At 38.5% G+C, this 17,505-nt stretch overlaps 1 pseudogene; it reads right to left on the reverse strand.

Annotated features, from left to right (window-relative positions):
- Positions 1-17,505, reverse strand: part of LOC122746127 — a 72,454-nt pseudogene that overhangs the window by 46,924 nt on the left and 8,025 nt on the right.

The following is a 17,505-nucleotide window of genomic DNA, read 5'->3' on the forward strand; positions in this document are numbered from 1 at the left end:
TCGTTTATTTTTATATAGTATTTTCTCATTATAACGTACTTTGTATATACATATATACATATATATGTATATATATGTATAAAATCATATGAGGTGAGAATCCTATGAGGTAATATGGCATAAACAGTAAAATTCTGGAGTCAGGAAGACCTAGGTTCAAAGATCACCTCAGACAATTATTATTTGTGTAACCATGAGTAAGTCTTGTTCTTGTTGTTTAGTTTAATTGTGTCAGACTCATCCGTGATTCCATTTGGAGTTTCTTGGCAAAGATACTGGAGTAGTTTGCCATTTTCTTCTCCAATTCATTTTACAGATAAGAAAACTGAGACGAATAGGGTTAAATGACTTGCCCAGGGTCACACAGATAGTAAGTGTCTGAGGCCAAATTTTGAATTCAAGTCCTTCTAATTCCAGGGCCAATACTGTGCCTCCTCACTATCCTACAATAAGTTGCAGCCTCTCTATACCTGTTTCCTTGTCTGTAAATTGTAGGCAATAATACATATTGTACCCATATCAGTGAGTTATGAGGTTCAAATGAGATTAATATGTAATGAGAATTTTGCCAATTTTAAAGAACTATACAAATGTCCATTATTATGAGCCCTAATTCTATAGATTAAGAAACTAAGGTTTAAAGAGATTAAGTGATTTGTCCCAGGTCACATAGTTAACAAGTGCTACAGTAAAATTAGAACACAGGCTTTCCGAGTCAATCAGGTTCTTTTTCCCACTCTACCATAGAGATCTCTGATCTCCCTGATCATCTCAAATTTACTGTCTGTTACCCACTTCCTGTCTTGGATTATTCTCAACTGTTTCATGGGCAATATAATTCAATTCAATTCAATTCAGCATGCAAAATATAAATGCTTATTGTATGCAGATTGGTGGAGGTACAAATTCTAGAAAAGTAATTGACCCTCATGGAGCTCACATATTCCAGCAAAGGATAAGACACAGAACAAATAATGATCATTCAATAAATAATTTAACAAACATTTATTGAACATCAACTATGTGCCAGGCACAGTGATACATGCTAAGGAAACAGATACAATGTAACAGTTCCTGACCTCAAGGAGTTTATGCTTTTGAAGAAGATATATAGATATAGATATATAAATATAAACAGATAATATATATGGGTATGTATATGCATACATGTATACACACACACACACATATATATATGTTGTATAGGTATATAAAATTAGCACAAGGTAATTTTCTGGGGGAAGGCACTAGAAACTAGAAGAATGAGTAAAGGGCTCATGTTGTAAGAGTTACTTAATCTGAACTTTGAAGGACACTAGGAATTCTAGAGACGGGGAGAAAAAAAAGCATTCAATGAAAAGGGAGAAAACCTGTGAAAGCAGTCAGAAAAGGATGACAGAATGTGTCATGTGGGAAGAACAGCAAGAAGACCAGTTTGATTTGACTGATAGAAAATAATATGGATAATAAGGTTGGAAAGGCAGCTTGAAGCCATGTTTGAATGGTACAGAGAAGGTTTTTGTTTTTGTTTTTGTTTTAAATGAATCCCAATGTAACAGGGAGCTACTGGAGTTTGTTGAGCAGGAGAATGATATCATCAGACCTGTGCTTTACAAAAATCACTGGCAACTATGTGGAACATGGATTAGATGGTAGAGCCTGGAATCAGGGAGATCAATTAGGAGGTTACTGCTGTAATCCAGGTGATCCATTATACATATCTGAATTGAGGGTGGCTATATGAGGAAAGGGAAAGATACACAGGAGAGATATGGAAATATAATCGGGGCAGCTAGATGGCACAGTGGATAAAGCACCGGCCCTGGATTCAGGAGTACCTGAGTTCAAAGCCGACCTCAGACACTTGACACTTACTAGCTGTGTGACCCTGGGCAAGTCACTTAACCCCCAAGAAAGAAATATAATCAATGAGAATTATCAATTCATAGATTATGTAGAATAAGGGAGGGTGAGAAATCAAAGATGACTCCTAGGTTGTGAACCTGGGTAGGTTGGAAGGATAATAGTACCCTCAACACAAATAGGAAGGTTCAGAAAAGGGGTGGAGTTTTGGGAGAAGAAAGCTAAGGAGTATTGGTTTGGATATGGTGAATTTAAGGTGTCTGCAGTATATCCATTTTTTAATATCCAATAGTCACTTTTTATGCTGGAGTAGAACTAATATAATACTGTATAACAGAGGTGAAAACAAAATTTCTATCCCAAATTAGACTACTAGCTCCTTGGGAACAAGAATTGTATCTATTTGTTTTATAATGGTGCAAAGTGGGAAGGGAGAAAGGGAGATAAATTAGGACTTAAAAATATAACAAAAAATAAATTAATTGAATTAAATTTTTATTTAGCACATCTGCCTGGAATAGTCTTGGGTACCTCATCGATTCCTCTCAGTCACTCATTAAGCTTTATTAAGCACCTACTTTGTGCCAGGTACTGTGCTAATCACTGGAAATAACAAAAGAAATGCAAAATACAGTTCCTGCTCTCAAGAAGTTCACAGTCTGGGGCAGCTATGTGGTGCTGGATAGAGCACCAGCCCTGGAATCAGGAGGACCTGAGTTCAAATCCAACCTCAGACACTTAACACTGAGTCCCTGGGCAAGTCACTTAACCCCAATTGCCTCACAAAAAAAAAAAAAAACATAAGAAAGAAGTTCACGGTCTAATGTGTGTGTGGTGGGGAGTTGGGGGGGGGACAAAAAACAACAAGAAAACAACTATGTATTAGCAAGCTATCTATGTATATGATAAATAATCAATAGATAATCAATATAGGGAAAGCAATAGCATTAAAGGGGAACAGGTTTCTCAAAGAAGATGATATTTTACCTGTGACTTGAAGGAAGCCAAGCATTTATTAAGCACCTACTATGTGCGAAGTACTAAAGCTAGCCTTTGTCCTCAAGGAGGATACATTCTCCTGAAAGATATGTTTATAAAAGTGTGTTCTTTATAAGTCTTAGAGAAAAGAGAGAACATTAATAACTCTTATGCAGAAAACTTCCTATGGGAGATGGCATATGAGATGAGTGTTGAATTGTCTATAACACCAACTCAAGTGGGAATTGGTGGCCATCTTGCTATCTAGTATAACAAAAAGTGAGATAGATTTGGAATTGTCCTGCTTTTAATTCTTGGTTGTGCCATATACTATCCATATGACTTTAGGCATGTCTCATTTATTTCCTTGAGCTTCATTTTCCTCCTCCATAAAATTAGGGAGACAATCTCTGCCAAGTCTACCTCATAAGGTTGTTGGGAGGACTGAATGAAATGAAGTCTACAAACCACAAAATACTACATAAATGCAAGCTGTTACTATTCCTATCAATATTGTTATTCATAATTCCCTACACTGTTCAGTATCTAAGGAGGCTGCCTTTAAAGCAAGTGTCAGCATCTCAAGTACCAGGACAGAGGTTTCAGAGTGAAACTCTGGCTGGGCTTTATTATCTGATATAGAGCCCTTTTTGATGTGGATCAGTTATTTTCATTTGGAACATGAGTTTTCTGATATCTAGCTGCTAGGAAGAAACATTTTTAAAACTTTATAAAGGGATTTTTAGTACTCCATTGTACACAGAAAAGGAAAAAGTTTAACCTTCAAGAAAATACAAAGAGAATATAGAGTGTCTACTCCAAATTTAAAACAAACAAAAAAGCCACATCCAGGATTAAGAATCTACAACTTTTGACATCAAAGAAGTAGAGATATAAGGAACCTTAGAAGTCATCTGGTCCAATTCCCTTATTTTATAGATGAATGAACCAAAATCCAGAGATATCGAGGTATCAGTGTGGTACAGTGGGGAAAAGGCTAAACTCAGGAGTCATAGATCCTAAGTTCAAATCCTACCCCTGCTACTTCCCAGGTATGTGATACCAGAAAAGTTACTTTACTTCTCTTGGACTACTTTTCTTCATTTGTAAAATGAGGGTAATGGACCATAGGACCTCCAAGGTTGCTTCCAACTCTATATATGTGAGCCTAAGTCACTTAAGCCATGTCCCACCACTGGAAAGCAATAGAACTAGGACTCCAAACCAGGCTTGTTGGTTAGTTGGTTTTTCATTCCAAGCCTTCCTACACTGAGCTACCTCTCTTAGATGATGGATTAGTTCAGTCTAGAGTAAGACCTTAATTGTCATCATCACTGTCACCATTCTTTATATTAATATTGATTACAAAGAACATTCACATCCATTAGGTCATTTGGTTTTCATGACAACTCTATGAGACTGGGAGTACAGGTATCAGGATTGCTATTTTATCAAGGAAGAAACTGAGATTGAATGATTTTCTCAGGGTCACATAGGTAGTAAATCAAGTAGCTATGATTCAAACTTAAGTCTCTTCAGTCTCAGGGCATTGCTCTTTCACTAAGCTGTCTTGCATAATAGAAATAGGAAGGTCTTTTCATGGTATGCTTTGAATGAGATGCTGGAGAAAATTCTATAGTCTCAAAATTGCACTAACACACACATATACACACATGCTGCTGCTATTGCTATTGCTGCTACTACTGTGATTCTTAAAATACCACCATTAGTCATTCATTTCTTTAGGTTAAAAAGTCCTTCAAAAGACAACTATCAAAACACAAATAATCCTGAAATTCACTAGCCAATCAACAAACATTTATTAAAGGCTTACTATGTGTCAGGTATTGTGCTCACAGAGGGGGAAAAAACGTCTCTGTGCTCAAAGAATTTACATCTAGGGCAATAAAAAACAGCCCCTAACCTCAAAGCACTCATATTCCTTTTTGTTTGTTTGTTTTGGTTTGGGGTTGGTTCTTTTTGTTTGGTTGTTTGGTTGTTTTTGTTGTTGTTGTTGTTGTTGTTGTTGTTTTTTTGTAGAGCAATGAGGGTTAAGTGACCTGCCCAGGGTCACACGGCTAACAAGTGTCAATTGATGGAAGTCAAATTTGAACTCAGGTCCTCCTGAATCCAGAGCTGGTGCTTTATTCACTGTGCCACCTAGCTGCCCCAGAACTTACATTCCAATGGGAGAGAAGACATCTAAAGGGAAACTGAAAGGAGGGTGTGGTTGTGCTATAAAAATAAATAGCTAGGAAATGAGGTGGGGACCTGGATCCAGACAAGATAAGGAAAAAGCTTCCTAAGCAGAGCCCAGGGTGTTTTCCAAAGTCCAAATCCAAGTTCTTAGGGGGGAGTAAGTAGAGATGATAAGCTGAGAAGGCATGGCATGGAGATGGCTGTGTGAGCAGAGGAATGGCATGAACAGACCACTCCTTTAGAAAAATCATTTTAGCAGCTACTTTGGGGTGAGAGAAGGAGGAATGAGGGAAGAGGCTTGAGGCAGGGAAGCCAATTAAAAGATTATTGTAAGAGTCCAGGCAAGAGGAGATGAGGGCCTGTACAAAAGTGCTGGCTTTGTAATTGGACACATCATTATCGACACATTTTTATGCATTTGTTTATCCAGACCCTTTCTGAGGTGAAGCCAGAAGAGAACAGTATCCTAAAGGGTAAATTTTCATGACGTTGCTGCTGTCAGTATCTTACAAAGTACTCTCATATAACAGTATGAACGGAATGATTAAGTGCTTACTATTTGCCAAGCTCTGGAGATTCAAATACAAGCAAGCAAATTGGACAGAGTAGAGGCCCCGGAAGGCAGTTAAGGCCTGGAAATTCACAAAGATGGTGAGTGAAATTAGAAAACAGTCCATAAACACACCCTTTCCAGAGAGCTCCATGAGATTGTGGATTTGTTTATAGTTTTCAAAATATGGCTGAGGTCAGCAAACTAGGGTCCTAATCTGGCCAGAGCCAGTTTTCATATGATCCACAAACTAAGAGTGAATTTCACATTTTAAATGAAGATTTATTATATATATTTTTTGTAATATAAAAACCATTCTTAGCTCAAGGGCTGTAAGAAAACAGGGGCAGACCAGATTTAGTTCTCAGGCCAGCTCTAGAATATATTATATTATGCCTTTTAAAACTTAAACTATTCTCATGTGGTAAACAGCACATGTATTATTACTCCTATTGCAAAGATAAAGAAACCATAGTATTTAGTTGGTCAGCAAAGTGGCACAATGGACTCTAGGCCTGGAGTCAGTTTAAATTCAGTCTTAGACACTCACTAGATGTGTGACCCTGGGCAAGTCACTTAACCCTGTTTGCCTTAGTTTCCTCGGAAATCTGTAAAATGAGTTGGAGAAGGAAGTGGCAAACTACTCCAGTATCTTTGCCAAGAAAAGCCCAATGGGGTCACAAAGAGCTAGACACAACTGAAACTACAAAGTGACTTGCCCAAGGTCACATAGCTAATAACTGGCATAAGATTTAAACCCAATCTTGTGTTCCCATACAGTAGGTGAGCCAGGAAGACCAAACACTGCCTGGAAAGAACAGTACCAGATCACTAAACCATAGATTTAGTACATAAAAGCATCTCAGACTAAGAACAAAAACTAGAAATTGTTTTCATCTGAAGCAAAGGCAAATGGGGTAAGAGGAGTTTAGCAGAGCAACAGATAGTCTGACCACTAGTTCAGTTGCACCAGAAAAGGAGAAGAGACAAATTCAGAAGGATGACCAGCTATACCTATAACACAAAAGGAGATACAAGCACAGTGGTCTCATGGGGAGGAAGCACCATCCCTTCCCCCACTATATATCAGCATGAAGAACAAAACTAGTTATGATTCTACTCAGAAGTTATCTGTTCCAATCTTCTGTTCACACATACTTAACAGACAAGGTAACACAGATTCAGAAAAGTGATTTACACAGTAACAGTTGGGATTTAAACCTCTGTCTCCTCTGACTTGAGATCCGACACGCTTTTCATTGAATGTAGCTCTGTGGGTTAGGGTTGGGGTTAGCTAATGAAGAAATGGCAAGCAGAACCAATAGGGTCAGGGGCAAAAAGAGATGGTGGAAAGAAAGCCTGACTGGCACCAAAGAAGAACTTGACCTAACTTGCAATTTTGCCTGACTCTAGCCTAATCACACAGTCAGCCTCTTTTCAAAATCTGAGATGCATAGGAGACCAAACAGTGATTCACTGTGAATAGTATACATCTCAGCTTGTAAAAAGGAAAAAAGATAGCTTAAAATACAGGGTTGAGACCTTAAGAGTCCCTTTCACCCAGTCTGACTATTAAATGGAGAGGTGGATGAAGGCATTTTGCTTTTCAATCACCAGTGGCTACATTGCCTCCTCACATTTCAGATAATCTGCTTCTTGAGGGATTTGCAAGAAGCATATGAGTATTTTTCCATTGTGGGAAGGGGACCTCTTTCCTTCAGGTCTAGAGCAGACAAAAAAGCTCTAAGTAAGGTAAAAAGCAGCTAATTATCTATTGTTGTTCCATTAATTATTGATCATTTTCTAGTGACATTATACAACTTGTATCTACCACCAATAGTAACCATCCTATTGAATAATGTATCATCCAGGCAAGACTGTGACATGGGAAGAAAGATTATAGACCAACAGCACAGCCTAGTGGCAAAGGGAGAGAAGACAGATGCAGAGACAGCCTTCAACCTCTTAACAATGTAAGCTAGAGATTGAGTTATTTTGGAAGGAAAAAGGATTGAAACAAAGCTTTTCTTTTTCTTTTTTTTTTAACCCTAGAGCTTTTTTCCTGGAAAAATCCACAGGCCTAAGCTTTGGACCAGTCATTCAACCATCATTTATTAAGTATTTCACATGCGTTTAGTATGTGTTTAAGAACTGGTGATAAAGAGAAAGGAAAACAGTCCCTGCCCTTAAGGTACTAAAAATCTAATTGGGGGTGGGCAGCTAAGAGGTGCAGTGAATAAAGCACCGGCCTTGGATTCAAGAGGACCTGAGTTCAAATCCGGCCTCAGACACTTGACACTTACTAGCTGTGTGCCCCTGGGCAAGTCACTTAACCCTCATTGCCCCACCAAAAAAAAAAATCTAATGGGGAAGACAACATGCAACCAACTATGCATGTGTAAAATATATACAGGGAAAACTGGAGATAATATCAGAGAAAACACTAGAACTCTGAGGAAAAAGTGAGACAGAAAAAGATTCAGACCATGGAATTTCCTGCTTTAATTTCTATCCTTGGCCCTCTTCTCTGTTTTTCTATTCTATAATCTCTTCTTTTGTCAAACTCATTCAATTCCATGGTTTCAAGTACCACCTTTATACCAATAATTCCCAAACCTATATCTCTAGCTTTGACCTTATTTTTGAGATCCATAAACAAACCTCCCACTGCCTGAAGGGCATGAGATATACAGAGTGATGTTGTGAAAAGAATGCTGACCAGTGTGCAAATGCTGGTTCTGCTACCTACTCTCTGTATTACCTTGGCAAAGTGATTCTGTTCTTCAGTTCTGTTCTTCAGTTTCCATATCTATAAAATGGGGGGGGGCGGGTAAAGTGGCTAATCTATGAGGTCTCTTACAACTCTATATATCTGTGATCCTGTGACCTCCAATGGCATGTCCCACTGGTGCCTCAAACTCAATGCACTCCTAATTAATTCCATTTTTTCCTATTTATAATAGAAAAATTTAGAGTTAGAAGATGTGAGTTCTAATCCTCTGTCTGCCATTTATTAGCTTCTTTAAGTTAGATAAGTCACTTCACCTCTCTTGGCCTCTTATCCAAAAAACAGAATTGGATTGGATGACTACCAATGTCCCCTATGAATCTGAGTCTATTATCTTATCTCCTACTCCTTCAGATTTTACTGCTGGTGGCACCACAATTTCCTGAATCACCCATTTTGTAAACTCTGAGTCATCCTTGACTCTTTCCTCTATGCTACAACCAGTCATGGAGTCTAGTCATTTCTACTTTTGCAATTGATTTCATACCTTTCCCCTTCCCTCTACTCCCAATGTCACTTCATCATCCGCTGCATGCACCATCCTAAATGGATTTCCATCATCTGCTCTCTTCCTTCTACCCTTACACATGAGGTCAGGTATAGTCCATATATATTTAGACATGTCACAACTTTACTCAGAACCCTTCAATGGATCCCTATGGACTACAAAAGTAAGGTTTAAACTCCTTAACCTTGCACATTCAAAGCCCTCCATATTCTGAACCTATTCTATCTTTCAAGGCTTAGAATGTAAGCTCTTTGAGGGCAGGGACCTTTTTTGTTTCTTTGACTCTCCAGTGCTTATCACAGTTCCTGGCATATTGTAAGCACTTAATAAATGTTTATTGATTGATTGGCTATCTCACACTGCTCTACTTCATTTAATCTATACTCCAAACAAACTAGGTCTTTTGCCATTATCCAAATAATATCTTTACTAAACACCTACTATGTATAAGGCATTCTACTAGATTCTGTAGATGCAAACACAGCATGTATAAGAAAGTGATGGCCTGGGAAGGATATTTTGGATTAGAAAGATAGCAAGATGCAGTGGATAGAGCACTGGCCCTGGATTCAGGAGGACCTAAGTTCAAATCCAGCCTCAGACACTTGACACTTACTTAGCTGTGTGACCCTGGACAAGTCACTTAACTCTCATTGCTGCACAAAAAAGGAAAAGAAAAGAAAGATATCAAGATGGTAAGTGTAGTTCCTGCTATGTGCCAGCTGACATTCTACTGTCCTGCCTCCATGCTTTGATTTGTGCTGTTTCCTGGATTAAATGTGGAATTTTTTAAAATAGATTTGGAAAGTATCTCAGAGATCAGTCTAGCTCCCTTCTGATTATGGGAACCCTCTATCTCCTCAGGAAATTTTTCTTTATATGAATCTGAAATCCACAGCTAGATGGCAAAACAGATAGAGCACTGGGACTGGAGTTAGGAACACCTGAGTTTAAATCCAATCTCAGGTCAGACACTTACCAGCTGTGTGACACTGGGCAAGTCATTTAACCTCTTTCTGCCTCAGTTTCCTCAACTGCAAAATGGAGATAATAATAGCATCTACCTTGCAGTATTGTTGTGAAAATCAAATGAGAAAATGTTTGTAAAGCATTTAGCACAGTAGGTGGGCCATAGTAGGCACTGTATAAATGTTTATTATCTCCCCTTTCTCCCCATCCTCTTCCCTCCCTCTACAATTTCTGCCCATCTGCTGCTGATTTTGCCTATTAGGCCAAACAAAATAAATATACTCCTTCTTCAACTTTTAAAATAGTTGAAAACATTGACTGTGTCTCCCTTATGTTTTTTTTTCTTCTTCAGGTTAAACATGCCCAGTTCTATCAATAGATTCTCTAGTTTTTTTCATCTTTGCTTCCTTCCTCTGGATATGCCCCCAATCAGTTAGAGACCAAAATGAAACACAATATTCTAGATGTGGTCTAATGAGAGCAGGGGAAATCCAGATTATCACTAATATTTCCTAGCTGTACGATCATGGGTTTCCACAGTCCCCTCCAATTGAATTCCAACCTGCACTTTAAGGCTGAAATCATGTGCCATATCTTCTAGGCAGAATTCCCTGATAAATCTAGTTAGTCACTATTCATCTTTCCTTTCCTCTGACTTCACATAGCATAGAGTGATATATTTAGAGCTAGAAAAGACCATCAAATCTAGAGGATAAGTGAAGATGAAGTGATTTGTCCAAGATCATAAAGGTCAAGATATAAACCCAGGTAATCTGACACTAAATTCATCCTACACCTTGTAATTCTTTTATTGACATATATATATATATATATATAGTATTATTTTGCATGTGTCACCCCTCTACTAGACTATATACCATAATCAAAACTTTATATTTCCCCCAAGATTATATGAATGTGATCTGAATGAATGGATAAATTAATGAATGAAAAAGCAATGATTAAATACTTGCTATGTTAAATACTTAGCACCATGTGCTAAACTCTGGGGATGCAACCACAAAAGTAAGGAAGATCCCTGGCTTCAAGAAGCTCCATTTTAATAGGAGACAGGATATCTAGGGGAGTGGTATCCAGGGAAGGATATTTTAAATCAGAAAGTTACAGGGATGGGGACTGTAGCCCTAGAGGAGTCGAGTGACAGGAGATGACAGCTAATTTGATTATGGTTCCATAAGAGGAAATCAGGGAGGAGGGGAGAAGAGAATGTGCATGCAGCTTCATGGTGGCTGGAGATGAGATGGAGCAGAAGTGAAACAGCCAGAATCAAGCCTAGATGTAATGGGTTACAAAAATAATCACCATTTGGGACAGTGGAAGCTAGGGGATTAAGGGATAAGGGGATTAAGTCCTCAAAGGATTGTTTTCTGATCCAGGCAAGCTGGAAACATTATTGTTAAACACGTCCTCCTGCTCAATTACATTGTATACTCTTGTCTGAAGTGCTGACATCCTTTGCTGCTTTAGGTTTTCAATGCTCTTCATCCTCTCATAGATGAAAAGAGGCCTATTTATACTTGCTACAGGGTTCTATGCTCAACTATGTCCCCCTTTACAGAGGATCTACCCAAAGCACTGGAGTACTTCCTCTGGCTCTTTAAGCATTTGGGGCACCAATGCAGAGCAAAGGTTACTGAACAAGCCTGTCCAAATCCAACCCTTCCACCAAGACTTATCTCTGATGTCCTACCTCCACATGAAGTCTTCTCCAACTAGATACCAAAGTCATAGAACTAGAAAGAACTTGAAACTTCTGGTCCAGCCCCTCATTTTAGGGAAAATAAACCTGAGGCCTAGAGATAAAATGGCTTGTCTAAGTCATACAGGAGGGTAGCGGCGGATCTCCTGACTCCTAGATAAAGCCTCCTTCCACCTCGTCATGCTGCTTTGACTGACCAACACTGATTCTTCCTTTTTCTCACCTTCCTTCATTAGCTTCCTGTAGCATTGTTTGTCTATACCAGACATGACTCTATTGACCTTTGTGGGGGTGGGGGGAGACAAAGCATTTGAATTTTAACCTCATTGCCACCAACCTCCCTATTCTGGACAATTTCCCTAACCTTTCTGGTGCTTCTCCACCAAAACTGGCCCCCAATCCCCTCAAAGTTTCTTTATCTTCCCCTATAAAAATCTGTTCTCAGGTCCTTCATTCACAACAAAATTTTACATGACTCACAGCAAGTGAAGGCGTGAATGATTCCAGGAGATAGAAAGCTCAATGTGGGCAGAATTGAAAAGCATCATGGTACAGTGACCAGAATATTGGAGGTAGGAGAGTTGGGTTTAAATACTGAGTTAGATCCTTGCTCATTGTGAGACTTTGGGCAGGTCATATCTATTCTCTGAGCCTTAAGTCTTCTCATCTGTTAGATGGAATTAATAATACTTGCACTACCTATTTCACAGGGTTGTTGTACGAATTAAATGAGATCAAATACACTATCTATAAAAGTACTTGTAGGACATTGTTATTATTAAAATCATCAGTAGCACCTCAAAAGGATTTAGTGGGGGTAGCATTTATTTTACAGCCTGAAAGAAATGTCAGTTAAAGGACCAAGGAAAAGCATGCCAAGTACGTTTAGGGAATTTTGTAAAAAAATTGTTTTGGCAAGTAGTGGGAGAAAAAGTTGGGAGTGAAAAGATTGTGGGAAAACTGTTCACAGCTGGAATAAAGGATGTCCCAGTTCCTTTGGACTGTCCTGCTGACTTTCAGGCTATTGGCTACCTTGGACCTAATTGGGTTATTTGTCCTTAAGTCTTTTTCTATTGTCTTCAGTTATCTTTGCTCTGTCCCTCTGATACACTGATTAGAAAAATGCTTTGTAAAAGTTAAAGGGCTATATAAATGTTAGCCATTATTAATACTAGTTCTGGTTCCCAGTCACCAGTCCATGGTGTTAACAGCAGTCCATGAAAAGTTTGTAGAAGTCTACAAAACTTTTCCTATCAAAAGTCATTACTTTTTGAATACCCAAAAGCTCCAAGATGATATAATGGAGAGACTACTATATTTGCAGCCAGATAACCTGGGTTTGAATCCTGGCTTAGTCATTTAATCATTGTTAGACAGGGGCAAGGCCCTTCAGGGAATGACAGGATCTCATAGATGAAAGGGACCTACAGTCCTACCCCTTTCTCAACAGGCCCCAACAGGCCCCAACAGCTGAGTTGAGAAAAGGCCACCAACTATTTGTTTGAAGACTTCCAGGAAGGAATAACTCATCACTTTCCAAAGCTGTCTATTCCACTTTAGGATACCTCCAATTTTTAGTAAATTTTCCTCTACCTCAAGCCTATATCTACCTCTCTGAAGCTTCCATCCATTGCTCCTGGTAAAGGCCAAGGAGAAAAAAAATCTAATTCCTGCACTAACCTAATAGCTACCATTTTTATAGCTCCTTAAGGTTTGCAAAGTGTTTTACTTATGTTATTTCACCCATTCCTCACAAAAATCCTAGGATACAGGTACTATGATTATTCCTATTTTGCAAATGTGGAAACTTAGAGAGGTAAAGTGATTTGTCCAGGGACTTATAACTGCTAAGTGTCTGAGGCAGGATTTGAACCCACTAACCGCTGTGCAACTTAACTGCCCCCACATGATAGCTTTTCAAATACTCGTAGACATTTCTCCTGTCCCTACTAAGTCTCCAGATTAAACATCCTCAATTCTTTCAACATATCTTCAAGGCCCTTTATCAATCTGTTCTCTTACTCTGAATGCTCTCCAGCATATCAGTGCCTTTTCCAAAATGCAGAACCCCAAACCTAACATATGGTACAAATGTTGTCAAACAATGAGAGTGAGACTATGATATCCCTGGACTTTCTCTGTCTCTCTGTCTCTGTCTCTGTCTGTCTCTCTCTATCTCTCTGTCTCTGTTTCTCTTTCTCTCTCTGTCTCTGTCTCTGTCTCTCTCTGTCTTTCTGTCTCTCTGTGTCTCTGTATGTGTGTGTGTCTCTGTCTCTCTCACACTTTCTCTCGCTCTGTCTCTGTCTGTCTATATCTGACTGTCTGTCTCAGTCTTTCTTCAACCAATCAACATTTATGAAAAGCCCATTATTTGCATGGCATTGTGCTAAGTACTGGGGACACAAAGAAATACAAAAGAGCCCCTGCTCTCAAAGCAGCTTAAGATCACCTTAGTTTTCGCATATTGACTCTTATTGAGCCCGAAGTCAACTAAAACCTCCAAGTCTTTTTTTTTTCAAATAAATTGGTATCTAGAAAAGCTTCCACCATTCTGTTCTTGTGAGGTTAATTATTTGGAACCCAAGGGTAGATTTGGATTCATTTATCTCTATTAAAAGACCTATTCTTAGTCTTCATTCATTCTGACCTCTTTGAAACATTGGATATTAGAAATAGCAGTGCCCCCCACCCCAAAACCATCAGATCTGCTTCCAAGTCAGTCCCTAAAGCCATGATTGAGAGAAGATATCATTGTGGAGAGGTGCCTATCTTCCTCATTACCAACAACCAACTGTCACCAACAGGCAGATAAGCACAGGCAGGACCTCGAAAATCCTATTTTCCTTTCCACTCCTTTTATATTACATATCTGGTGCCTAGAATATAGTAGATACGAATAAATGCTTGATGGTCAATCCATTCATTTATCCACTCTCTATTCCAATCACATTCAGTGACACACAATATTACATCTCCTGCCTTTATGCTTTGGGATATCAACCACCTTGTCTGAAATGCTCTCATCCCTTACATTTGTCTCTTCTAATTTCTAGCTCTTTGAATGCATGACTGGTGTGAGCCCTTTCCTGGTAGCCACAGTTATTACCTCTTTTTTCTTAATGAAATTATGTTGTATTACCTTGTATAGGATTAGGGTCCACAGTTGTAATTTCTGTGATATGGGAACCTCTAGGCGAGGAAACTGCCCTCTACTGATGCAGATTGGTACATTCTCTATACCTTAGAGTCTTACAGAGTTTCCTAGAGTACCAAAAAGTGAAACAATATAGCTAGTATGTGTCAAAAGCAGAACTTGAACCCACATCCTTCTATCTTCAATGGCAGCTCAGCTTTGTTGTTGGATAATAAATATTTGTTGAAATTCTATCTTCTGGGGCAGCTAGGTGGTGCAGTGGATAGAGCACCGGCCCTGGAGTCAGGAGTACCTGGGTTCAAATCTGGCCTCAGACACTTAACACTTACTAGCTGTGTGACCCTGGGCAAGTCACCTAACCCCAATTGCCTCACTAAAAAAAAAAAAAAAAAGAAAGAAAGAAATTCTATCTTCTTAGTTTCATCTAATGTTCTAACCTATTGAGATATTTTTGTACATTGATTCTGGCATTTTATGTACTTAGTTTGAATAATGGCAATGATGGCACAGTCATCCAATTTGTATAAGACCCAGAAGGGGGACAGATAGCTAACATATTGGGTGGCAGCATCCAAAATGATCTTGACAGACAGAAGCATTAGGCTGAATCAAATAAGATGAAATTCAGTAGGAATAAACACAAAATCCTACACTTGAGTTCAAAAGCTCAACTTCACAAGTACAGGAAGGAGGAGGTATATCAGTTTGTCTCAAAAAGATCTGGGTATTTAAATGTAATGAAGGCTCCACATGAGTCAGCCAAGTGATGTGATGACCACAGAAAAGTAATGCAATCTTGGGCTATATAAATAAAGGGATGTCTAGACTTCTCATAAATATGGCACTGTGAAAGGTCACAGAGAAACCCAGTTCTCCTGTATCTACTCAGGCAAAGATCTAAAAAGAGCACTGGGTGAAATAATGATCAAGAAATCCAGAGAAAAACTATAATAGAGCCCTTTCTTTACTCCAGGACTGCTCAAAAAGGAAGTATGAACCTTGAAGGCATTGGAAAAGCAATCTCACCAGAAGAGTCAGTGAAAACTGGAATAAATGAATCAGAAGCCCAACAGCATGAACCAACGATGCTCTGGAGAATCTGAAGAAGCTATAACAAGAAGCAAAAAGTCTAAAGTGTATGAGTGGGAGAACTCTAGGAATCTCAGATACCCATAGTGTTCTGATTGGTCTGATCAAGGACATAGGAGTGAGGGGGAATGAGCCAAGAGTATTCCGACATGGGATACTCCAGAGGGTCCTGAAGTGCTCTGTAGAGGGGCAGAGAGATAGCTAGCCAGGATTCCTATACCACTTATAAAGCTTGCAAAGCACTTGACATATGTTAATTTATTTGACCCTCAAAATAACTGTGTTAGGTGGATGCTATTTTATCCCCATTTTCCAATTTACAGATGAGGAAACTGAGGCATAAAGAGGTTAAATGACTTGCCCAAAATCATACAGCTAAGGAGAATCTGAGTCAGGATTTTAACTTAGTTATACTTGATTCCAAATCTTACTATCTATCCTGACCAAGGACATAAAGTTAGATTTGGCCTAGATGCCCCAAGGTGAAGGATAAGAAGTAGTGGGGTGGGGGGAATCATGACATGAGACACTTCAAAATGGCCTGAAGATTGCAGCTATTTGAACCCAGATGATCCAGGGGACAATAAACCCATGAACATTTTGAGCTTAGGCAGACACTAGGAGGTGTAAGTGAGTAGAAAGAGCCTAAATACCTAAAGGTCAGAACCAAACAGGGCCTGACCATCCCATTCCAGTTTGCAGAGGAAGGGAGCCGTATCCTGGCACAATGTCCCAAATCAGGAACTGAAACTGGAAATATGAATAAACAAAAGAAAATATCAAATACTATAAAATAACATATCAGTCAAAAGATACACCAGGAGAAGAGAGAAATTCCACAATAACTATAAGCAGAATGGCAGAGGAAAATATGGCTTGACCACAAGGATTGTACAAGTAGCTGGAAGAAATTAAGCAAGGAATTAAAGCATGAAATTATAAGTGAAATATGTCATTTACAGGAAACACACTTGGAACATAAAAACCCACACAGAGTTAAAAATACAAGGCTTGGCGGAGGAGGGGATCAGAAAGACAATAAAATAACTTAGAACAGAAAGTGGGAAAATGTACCCAAGCAATGAACTCCCTAAAAAAAATTAGAATGGAGCAAAGAAAATTCAATGATTCCATATGAAAACAAGCAAATTAGAAGAATTTTAAAAAGTGAACAAAGAAGAAAATATAAAATATCTACTAACAAAAACACGTGGCATGGAAAGCATATTGAGGAGATTTGACTCATTTATCTCCCTGAAAACTGGCCACACAGAAGACCTAGATATCATATTTCAGGAAAGTGTTTTATATGGTTAAAATCTCTGACCTTTTAATGACCAAGAACATTTTTAGATAATTTTTACTTAGTAAGCCTCAACACTCTTTTGAGGTAGTTAAGTAAACAACACTGCCCATTTAAATATGTGGGTAAAGTAAGGTATGAGTATATATATGCAATGAAAGTTATAATAGAGCCCTTTCTCTAGCTCAAACCCGAAAATTGTAATGAATCTAACTTTGACAATAATTACTTTAAAAGGTTCTTATGATTTAAAATTGTATCACTGGTTCATTTACATTTATTGGTAGATATATGGCTGCTTAGTTTGTTTAAGATAGTCTTTTTATTAAGAACTTTATTTTTAATATTCTTTTTTTGTTGTTCTGAGTTCCAAATTTTCTCTCT

The sequence above is a fragment of the Dromiciops gliroides genome, chromosome 1 (assembly GCF_019393635.1).
Source record: "Dromiciops gliroides isolate mDroGli1 chromosome 1, mDroGli1.pri, whole genome shotgun sequence".
Classification (NCBI taxonomy): Eukaryota; Metazoa; Chordata; class Mammalia; order Microbiotheria; family Microbiotheriidae; genus Dromiciops; species Dromiciops gliroides.